The following is a 10,022-nucleotide window of genomic DNA, read 5'->3' as shown; positions in this document are numbered from 1 at the left end:
CAAGGAAAAAAAGGACACAAATGCAGACAACCAGGTAGGCAGGAAGAGTTCAATGATTATAATGGTAAAGTGAGTAGAAAGTAGAGGATCCTCAGGTAACAGGAGGGGGGCAGGGAAGGTGCAGGCAGGTAGATTCAATGCATCAAAGGACTTTGATTGGAAATGTCAGCTGAGAATTTGTGAAAAGTGTTATCTACATATCAATGTTGGAAAAAATAGTCAACAAGCGGAAATAGTTTCCAACACCTCAGAGTTCTGCATTACTCTACAGTTTCCATTCACCCCTCTGCAGCAGCCTGACCACAGACAGTTCACAACAAGCACAGCAGACTCTTGTTTTATATGTCACACTGTGGCGTGATTAATACGAAGGCTGGCCTAGACTGCAGCCAAGGGTGCCCTCATGTACAAGGGCCCCGGATTGGCCTGTACTGCTGCAGATATTGTACCTGTTGCTTCTAGAGAGCTAGAGCCGTTAACTGCTTGCAGATGTGCTGTCAACCACTTGTTTCTGTACTCTGTCTCAACGTTTTTGTGAATGTGTGTGAATGCCAGTATACCCCAAATGTGTGCAACAGAACAAACAGGAGTCAAAGGTGCTGATATGTCAATTCACCTGTGAGCATGACAGATGCACCGGTCAACAAGCGATTCTGCCCCCTCCTCTTCACAGACAGAGTGATCTTTCTGATGACCTCATGAATTATGTGCCCATCGCTTTTTTCTTTTTAAATTTTAATTAAAACTGAATGACAGATTGTAGATTTCTCCATACCTCTGTTTGCTTTGGTATTGAGCAGAAATAACATTAAAACTTGATCAACAGTGTATACCCATTTTTGAAACAGAAAAATGGTTATTACAGATTAAGTCTGGTTAGGTTAGTTCTGTTAGATAACAAAGACTGCAGTAAAACAGTCTTTTTTAAAGTTTTTAAACTTTTTTTAAAGTACATTGTCATGACCTGGCTCTGGAGCCGTGACAAAAACAAGGAGACGCAGATTAACGGCAAATTTTTAAGCAATTTTTTTTAACAAAACAAAAAACGCAACCAGAAAACTAAAGATAAACTACAGACATTTTGGGGTGTTTTTAACAATAAACCCCGGGGGGGGAGTGTGTGTGCGCGGGGGTGTTGTTGTGTTGAAGGGTAAATTTTGGAAGCCGAACCCCACCAAACCAAGCCCAAGGGAGGAAAGCAGGGGGGGGGAAACAAAACAAGGGAGGGGGGGCTTTTGTCGGCGGGAACGGCCGCGGGGTGCTGGCTCTGGTGTTTGGGTCCCCCCCCCGCCACCCAGGGGCTTTAAAGGGGAGGGGAAAATTAAAACCCACACACAACGACGCTTCTCACCGTTAACAAGTTGGTTGTTGGTTTTTGTTTTTGTTTCCCCCCACCTACAACCGTAAAAAAAAGGGGGCGGCTTACCTAAAAAAAAAAAATCTCTCCCCAGATGGTTTTTAGAGTGTTTTTGGTGTTTGTGGTGCTCTGTGTTTTGGTGTTACAGGGGGTGAGAGACCGGGGGGGGGTTACTTCTTTTCTTAGTGTGGTCCGTTCCTTGGACGGAACGCGGGCGGACGTTCGCGGCACATACAGCTACCCATCCTATATATCTGGGGGTGTTACTACTGTTAAAAACTCTTTGTGGTTTAAAAAAAACTGTAGGCGGGGGTTGGGGGGGGGAACCTTCTTTTTCCTTCCTTGTGGAGGAAGCTGTGGGGCAGCGGTGGTGTTCCCCACGATCCTCCCCCCTACGCCGCGTGGTACAAGGAGAACAGATTCTTCTCGGCGAAAACTTCTTCTTCTTCTTACTACTTTTCTTTCCTTGCAGACATTTTTTTCCTTTTTGTGGACGGGCGGGTGGCTTCCCCCCCTCTCCTTCAGTTTGTTAGACTGTTTTACGGTACTACGGCGACCTTTCCCCATCCTTTGGGAACTCATGTCTTCTTATTTTTTTTTTTTTGACCTTTTCCGCCTAAAATGGCTTACAGGTCTTTTTGGTCTATCTTGCCAACCCGGGACCTACGTGGTTTAAAGCGACTGAGGCTTCTAAGGCTTCATCAAGGGTCATCCTTGGACCTCCTACCAACTCCAACCCTCATGAACCTAATTCTTCTAAATTTTTGTTCATTTCCATAAATAGCCGAGTGTTGAAGGGCCCTCGAAGTCGGTGGAGGGCTGCGGAGCGTCGGTGGTGGTTGGGCCCTTTCAGGTGCGTGAGGACGCGCCGTTCCAAGCTCCAAACCACCTAAGTGAGAGCGAGCTGTTCGCCTTGTCTCTCCAAATTCACAGCAGGAAGCTTTGAATGGAACAGTATTTTCCCGGGTGGGGCCTTGACTGTGGTCGGTCGCCGGGGAGGAGCCTCTCTCCGCGGGGGCCGTGGGGCTCTGCGGGGTAAATCCCCCCCAACCCCCCCCGAACCCCACCTCCAACCAAACCAAACCAAACCAAATTATCAACAGGCAAAAGGAAAAATTTTTTGGGAAAGGGAAGGAAACGAACTAAAAAACGCAGTTAATTTCTTTTTTAACTAAAACTAAAAAGCAGAATTGCCAATTACATATATACGGTGAACGGTCATAAGTCCAAAAATTGGTGAAAAAATGTACAGATTGAGAGTGAGGAACACGGCCTGGGCATAGGGTCGGGTCGGGGCGGACTGACCTCGCTAAGAGGAGAGGCGCGGCTCCCAGACCGGGGAGACGGAGGAGAGGGAGCGGCACCGCCTCACTTCTTCCCCTCAATCCTTAACTTTTAAACATTACACCACACCAATTACTAACATTTTCTAACTATAACTTAATTTGTTTTATTATACAAAAAAAAAAATTTTTACCTTGTTTATTGGGAGAAATGCCCAAAAGTCAAATTATTGCAGCAAAATATGTTTCCTCATGCCATGAACTGAGGACAACCAGTGGAAACTCAGATAAATGTATGAAATAATTGATTAGCTATATTCAAGCTTATTCAGGACTTTTTGTAAACTTTGTATGTCTTAAACACATTTGTTTTTGTTTATTAAAATAAAAAACAGCCCTTCTGTACATTCCAGAAAAGTGGAAACTCTGAACCCTGTCATCTTGTCGACTGTGGATTGGCGACACTGCCTGCTCGAACTATAGGAGCATTGTCTGTGTTAGCTGCAACATGTTTGGCATTGAGGTGGTAGCGGAGGCTGGAAGTGCTCCGGTGATAGGCAAATTCTTTTCTCAATTTGCACACAACTGTGCTTTTATCCAGGTTTCCACCCGGTAGTTTTTTAAAACCAAGATTTCCGCCCACTCGTGCAACGAGCAATGTTCCGCGTTTTTTCTGTAATTAATTAATCGTAATTAACGCGATAAAGTCCCAGCCCTAATTTTAATATTATATATATTATATTTAATAATTTGTTATTACTGTTATATTGACAACAGACTACTTGTTTTAACTGTAGTTACTTTACTACTGTTTTAATGACATTTTTAGTTGACACAAACTGATTGATTGATTGATTGTAATTAATTACTTATTGACTGAGATTGATTGATTGTGACTGTGATTGTGATTGAGTCAATCATAGTTACAGTATTACCAACAGTATAGATTATAATTAACTTATTGTAAATATTGTTTTCCTTTATTGTTATTACTATTATTTTTAATTCCAAATGCTTGCTTTGGCAATATGTACAGTGTTACATCATGCCAATAAAGCCATTTGAATTTGAATTGAATTGAATTGTGTGTGTGTGTGTGTGTGTGTGTGTGTGTGTGTGTGTGTGTGTGTGTGTGTGTGTGTGTGTGTGTGTGTGTGTGTGTGTGTGTGTGTGTGTGTGTGTGTGTGTGTGTGTGTGTGTGTGTGTGTGTGTGTGTGTGTGTGTGTGTGTGTGTGTGTGTGTGTGTGTGTGCTTTGTTGCCATGGGAAACAGAACTGAAAACAAACTTCTTATTTTTTCCTTCTTCTTGTTGCCTTGTATGTGGTCTGTGACAGTATGTCTACACATTTGTCAAAGCTACAATAGAGACACTTAAAGCAGCACAGCATGGACACATTGTCTGGTCATGGACATTAGCAGACTGGTGAATGTCTGCTGTTTCAGGGATCACAACACATCGCAGCAAACATCAAATCTTTTTCTTTACCAAAACCACACCTCTTCATTTCTGACGTGTGCTAACTGCTAACTTCATATCAGTGTAGATGTACAGTACCTTGTACAGAGAGAAGGAAGACAACAAATCCACTCGCTGCTGCTGTTAAACTCATAGCTGCTCCTCACATCTCTGTCGATCACATACTGGGGGTTGAATACTGTATGTCAGTTAATCACAATATATATTTGTACATTAAAAAAGAGCATGTGATATCTGAAGACAGTTTGTCTCTCTGTGGTTTGTACAGTAAGACATCAAGGTGTGAAACGTTGCCCTGGCTTTCTTCCTCTTTAACTTCATTAACATGCATGAAAAGAGCCTGTAAATCACCAAGTTTAAATTAAGAAATGATTCTTACTATTGTTATACAAAGAACACATGAACTTCTTTTTTTTATTAAATATATATATTCTGTCTTTTTATGTCTTTGATGGACAGAGAGAGCTGAAGACAGACAGGAGATGGAGGCAGAGAGAAAGGGGTTGACATGCTGCAAAGGGCCACAGTTGGGGGTCGAGCCCACGGTCTCTGCAGCAGGGGCTCAGCATTGGTGCATGGGGCTTCAGCTCTACATTGTGAGCTACTGGACCGCCCCTACATTAACATCTGAAATGTTGTTTAAGGAAATGTTCAGACTGACCAATCAACTTGGCTGACATGCACTGAAACAGGAACTGATCAGTGAACTGAACACTCAGTGGGACACTGGTCCAAAGGAGAGGCAGGTGCAGAGTAACTGATGGTGTCATTTGAGTGGTTTAACATTTACATTTCATACCAGCAAACAGAGAGATTGAGAATATAATGTTAATGAGACAATAAACTGATATTATAGCAACCCTGGCTGAATGATTGTCCAACCATTTGACTGATGATTCTCAAAAGGTTTGTTGTTGTATAAAATACAGCACAAAGTTAAAAAAGACTTTAAAACAGCACCGGTACAACGCCATAATTCACTTCAGGAACTACACAAGCAACACTGTGATCAAACATGGCTGACTTGAATAATTACCCCCAGCTGAGTCACACTTCCTACAACTGTATTTAAATGTGTGTTCACATTTAGTTTTTAAACTATCTGAGGGCTTTTCATAGAGTACTTACAGACTCATGTGCAAATGTTTTATTGATAATATCATCATGACATGAGGGTATTCACTGATATCGTATTTTTGAATATTCTATATTTTTGTGTTCTTTTAATTTCTTGTCCCATCAAGGCAAACTGGTGAGTCAGCTTTATTTCATCAAGCAGCTGCTTGTTGTTTTAGGGTGTGTATTACCAGTGCAAAGGTTTATTACATTAAGTTTTATTGAATGACAAATAATGTGAAAGTGGGAAATAAGTCAGAGCAAACAAACTGATTTACATTTTATTTGTGTTCATTACTGATAAATACAAACTTTATTCTGGATAATAAACACAAAAAGAGTTTGTTTAAAGCTGAAATCTCAAACTTTGTGCACACTGTCGCCCTCTGCAGCAGTGAGAGGGAACTGAAATGATGTTCAAACTACAGAGTTTTTGTGGAAGCTGGATGTTTATTTCAATCAGTCACTGCAATACATTGAAAATGTTCCAGCTAACAAAGTGAGATAGAGCTGGGCTTATGTTTGATTTCAATGTGTTTAAATATATTCTGTACATGCTGTGAAATATTGTGCTTCCAGTTCAACGCTGCTGACTCCTACCTGCTGCTGCTACTGAAAACTCAACATGAAAACTTTTGGAGTTGAAGGTAAATGTATCCACTTCCCCCACATCCTCCACAGCCTCGCTCTCCACTGGACTACTTCAGTGTTGTACTTGTCTCTGTCTCCATCCAGGTGAGTCCCCTCTGGTTTGACTGCATCTGAAGAAAATCACATCAAGTTCTGTTGAGTTATTTCTCAGAAATGGAACTAGGAAGTTGTTTGAGTTTGTTTCCATTCAGCAGACTCCAACCTGACGGACCTTCACACCAGGTGTTCCTGCTCCTCTGTGTCTTCTGTCTGTGCTGCAGTGACGCTGTTCGAGGCGGAGACGTTGATATGATCAGAAACAGACTGTAGCTGTTGGGAGACACAACAAGATGAGAGTCAAAGTCCTCAGAAATGGAATTTGGATACAAACTCATTTGATATTAAAATGTGCTCTTTGGTACAAAGGACATCTGCAGTAAATGTGGCTGGAAAATGTAAATACACATTGGTGGTTTCTGATGAGGAAGATGCTACTAATCAAGTTATATGTAATGAGTGCCTCTGAATCTATAATCCAACAGATGACAACCCTTTGGTAGAGTAAGTTCTGTCACTGTGGCCCAATATCTCTCTCACCTCCATAGTCTCTGTGGGTTCATTTGGTTCAGTGCTGGAGCTCAGAGTTTTCTTCTTCCTGAATTCAATCCAAAAACAAAAATACAAAGTTTAATAGAAAACTTCTAAACTGTGACAATAAACATTCAATCAGTGATGTTTTCAGTGATTTAACTGATTCATTTTGGTTTCACCTCATCCACAGACAAAACAGAAGCAGAAGAATCGGCATCACAACCACCAGAGTAAACCTGATGATATTTATCATCACTGTTGAGTTCCCTAGAAATGGAGAGAGACAGTTATTAGATATACTGTACTGGACCTCACTAGTAGGGTTTGATTCATGAATCACTTTACCAGGTGATACTGTCTGTTAATCAGTCAGTTATTGTCATGGAGAAACTCACCTGCTACAACAGTCAGATGTAAGGTGGAGTTATGACGTCCTCTTGCATTCTGGGCTTCACAGTAATAATTCCCACTGTGTTCAGGTCTGAAGTCAGTGATGATGAAAATCTGTCCTGATGCTTTTGGTGAGTCTTCATCCTCCTTGTACCAGGTATAATTAGCTGCTGGGTTAGCATCACTGCTACAGGTCAGAGTCACTGTACTGTTCTCCACTATCTCACCAGAGGGACTCACTGACACAGAGGGAACCCTCGGAGCATCTGGAGGACGAAATGTACACAGAGACAACTCATCAACATCAGTGAATGTGTGTATGGTCATTTTTCGACATAGTAAAAGTAGGTGGTTGCTTAGAGAGCGGAGGGTGAAGTATTTTAAAATGAATTCCTCTGATGCCGTTTTGAATCTGAATCCCAAAACTGCATAAAACTCCTAAAATCTCCTGGAGCTGCTCAGTGAATTACAGCAGACTGTGAATGTGAAGCAAGTAGAGCTGAAGAAAGTACACATGATCAGTAAAACCTCCTCCTGCAAACACTGGACAGATTTAAGTTGTTATTTTTAAAGTGTTTCACTCACATTTCACATTAATAGAGATGTATTGAGATGTTCTCCTCCCCAGCTCGTTCTCAGCTGTACAGTAATACTCTCCAGAGTAAGAGGACTGGATGGACCTGAAGACAAGCTGTGGTTCTTTACTGAGAGGATGAAGGTCTGGATCTCCATTCTTCTTGTACCAGGTATAATTAGCTGCTGGGTTAGCATCACTGCTACAGGTCAGAGTCACTGTACTGTTGTCCACTATCTCACCAGAGGGACTCACTGACACAGAGGGAGGCCTCGGAGCATCTGGAGGACGATATGTACATGAAATAAAGATTATAGAGAATATAGAGAATATGTTATCACAGATTACAACAATTTGAATTAAAATGTTTTTTGTTTCTTTCTTTTTGATTATTCCTTGTATTTGTCACAGTGTCTGTCCAGAGTGCTGATCCTGGAGCTGTCCCTGGTTAGACTCCTGCTTGTGGGAACTGACAGCCCCACTACTTCTGTTTTACTTTTGTTGTTTGCTGTTAGAAACCAGTTTCATATTATTTTATCCTCCTCTGTGGTTGTAGCAGCACTTATGTTTGTTGGATTTACCATTAATAAGTAAAAGACAGTCTGTCTGTCTATCTGTCATAAAAATATATTCAGAAACTGGTAACTCTTTTTTAAAGTTTTACCATGAAACAGTTTCAGACTGGTACTATCCAATATCCAAAATCCGATAACAATGAGTTTTAGAGGAACCCAGTGTGTATGTATGGTTGTTTTTATCCTAACACAGTGAAGTAAACTCACACACTGAGGGAGAGCCGTAATTCTCATGTCCTTTCAAAGCACAAGAGATGATGTCTCTGGGATAAAACCGGTCTTTATAAGAAGATGTCTCCACCGATGTGATTTTTGTTCCATTCTTGAACCAGACATAGGAAAGATGACCATCTGGACTGCAGCTGCTGTGACACTTCAGCTCTGCCACAGTATAAGACTGATAGACTTTTATTCTGGTCACCTGAACCTGCAGAGCTGGATATAAGAACAAGAATCAATATTATTATCACTGGTTCTAAAAGAAATGGCTGATAGATGTACATACACATCAACACAACTGTTACAATTCCTACAAGTATCAGTGAGCATTAGTAACTACACAACAGTAATTACACAAACTCATGATGATGATCATTATCAACATGTTCAGTGTTGTTAAATATACTATGTTGGTGTATTTCCATCAGTTTGTGTTCATCAGTACCTGTGACAGTCAGAGTTGTACCAGGTAAAATACTGTTCCATTCAAAGCTTCCTGCTGTGAATTTGAAGTGATACTGGGCTGAATCGCTCTCTCTCAGGTCAGTGATTCTCAGAGTGGAGCGTCCTCTCTCTGTTTCAAGGACCTTAACACGACCTGCATACTGGGAGTCTTCACTGAGGTCCTCAGGCTGTGAGGGACTCTGCCACTGATGACTACGTTCAGAACTGAACCAGAATTTAGATCTGATAGTTTTATGACTGTTGTAGTTGGAAGAAATGTCCACTGATGAGCCTTTGAAGGCACAGATGCTTCTGTCAGTGTAAGTCACTCTGTTGCAGGATTGATCAAAGACACCTGAAAGATATTTAAACCAGAGTTGGTAAAAATGTCCATATTAAAAATACATGTAGTTATAAGTCTCCAGCAGATGGCGCTGTGTTAGTGGAAGACTGTGTAGTAAACTCACACACTGAAGGAGAGGGGGAATCCTCATGTCCTTTAACAGCACAGGAATAACTGTCTGCAGAATCAAAGTAGTCTGAATAAGATGAAGATGTTTCTGTCTGAATTTTCTGTCCATTTTTGTACCAGACGTAGGAAGGATGATCAGGTAGATGACAACTGCTTTGACACTTCAGCTCTCTCCAGGAAGGATACAGAAGATACGGTCCGCTGACCAGCACCTGGAGACCTGGATCTGTGAAGAAGGAACAGGAATGTGATTTTTTAGACAAAACTATCAACATACACACAGACAAATACACACAACACATTTATATTATTGTTCTCTAGATGTTGAATATTTGCAATAATAAGCAGATTAATGAAAATGTTACCTGTGACCAACAAAGTGACTCCAGGTGAACCAGTATATCTTCCATCTGGTTGGTTTGTTATGAACCTGAACTTGTACTCAGCTGAGTCGCTCTCTCTCAGGTCTGTGATTCTCAGAGTGCAGATGTTGTCGTCACAGTGATACTGAACACGACCTGAATACTCTGAGTCTGTTCTCAGATCCACACGTATATTAGTAAACCAGAATGTGTTCTCAACTGTAGTATCACTGTCCTTTATTCTGGATGGATATCTGTATGTGCAGCTTATGTCCACTGTTGATCCTTTAAAGACACAGAGCTTAGTAGAGCTGTAAGTCACTCCCCAGCCATTCTGACCCTGTATCACTGTAACACAGAGCACATCAGAAACTACAATCACACTCTAAACATCAAGAAGACCGACAGATGGAGCAAACTGTCTTAAAGGAGGGAGGATTTTTGTGGGAGCACTGGGAGGTCAGCTGACTGTGTGACAATGGAAGATGGTTTACATGGCTCATGGGTCAGGTCAGAGGGCCCTCAGGGAGGT

The 10,022-nt window shown here is 41.4% G+C and overlaps 2 protein-coding genes across 12 annotated transcripts in view; one reads left to right on the top strand and one right to left on the bottom strand.

Annotated features, from left to right (window-relative positions):
- The window catches only part of LOC127355447 (B-cell receptor CD22-like), a 28,781-nt gene that overhangs the window by 8,981 nt on the left and 9,778 nt on the right, over positions 1–10,022 (top strand). The window lies entirely within an intron of this gene.
- The window catches only part of LOC127355448 (B-cell receptor CD22-like), a 41,723-nt gene that overhangs the window by 30,914 nt on the left and 787 nt on the right, over positions 1–10,022 (bottom strand). The window lies entirely within an intron of this gene.

Source organism: Dicentrarchus labrax, unplaced genomic scaffold (genome assembly GCF_905237075.1).
Source record: "Dicentrarchus labrax unplaced genomic scaffold, dlabrax2021, whole genome shotgun sequence".
Lineage (NCBI taxonomy): Eukaryota > Metazoa > Chordata > Actinopteri > Moronidae > Dicentrarchus > Dicentrarchus labrax.
The sequence above is the reverse complement of the archived record's forward strand: the minus strand, read 5'-3'. Positions and strand labels throughout refer to the sequence as shown.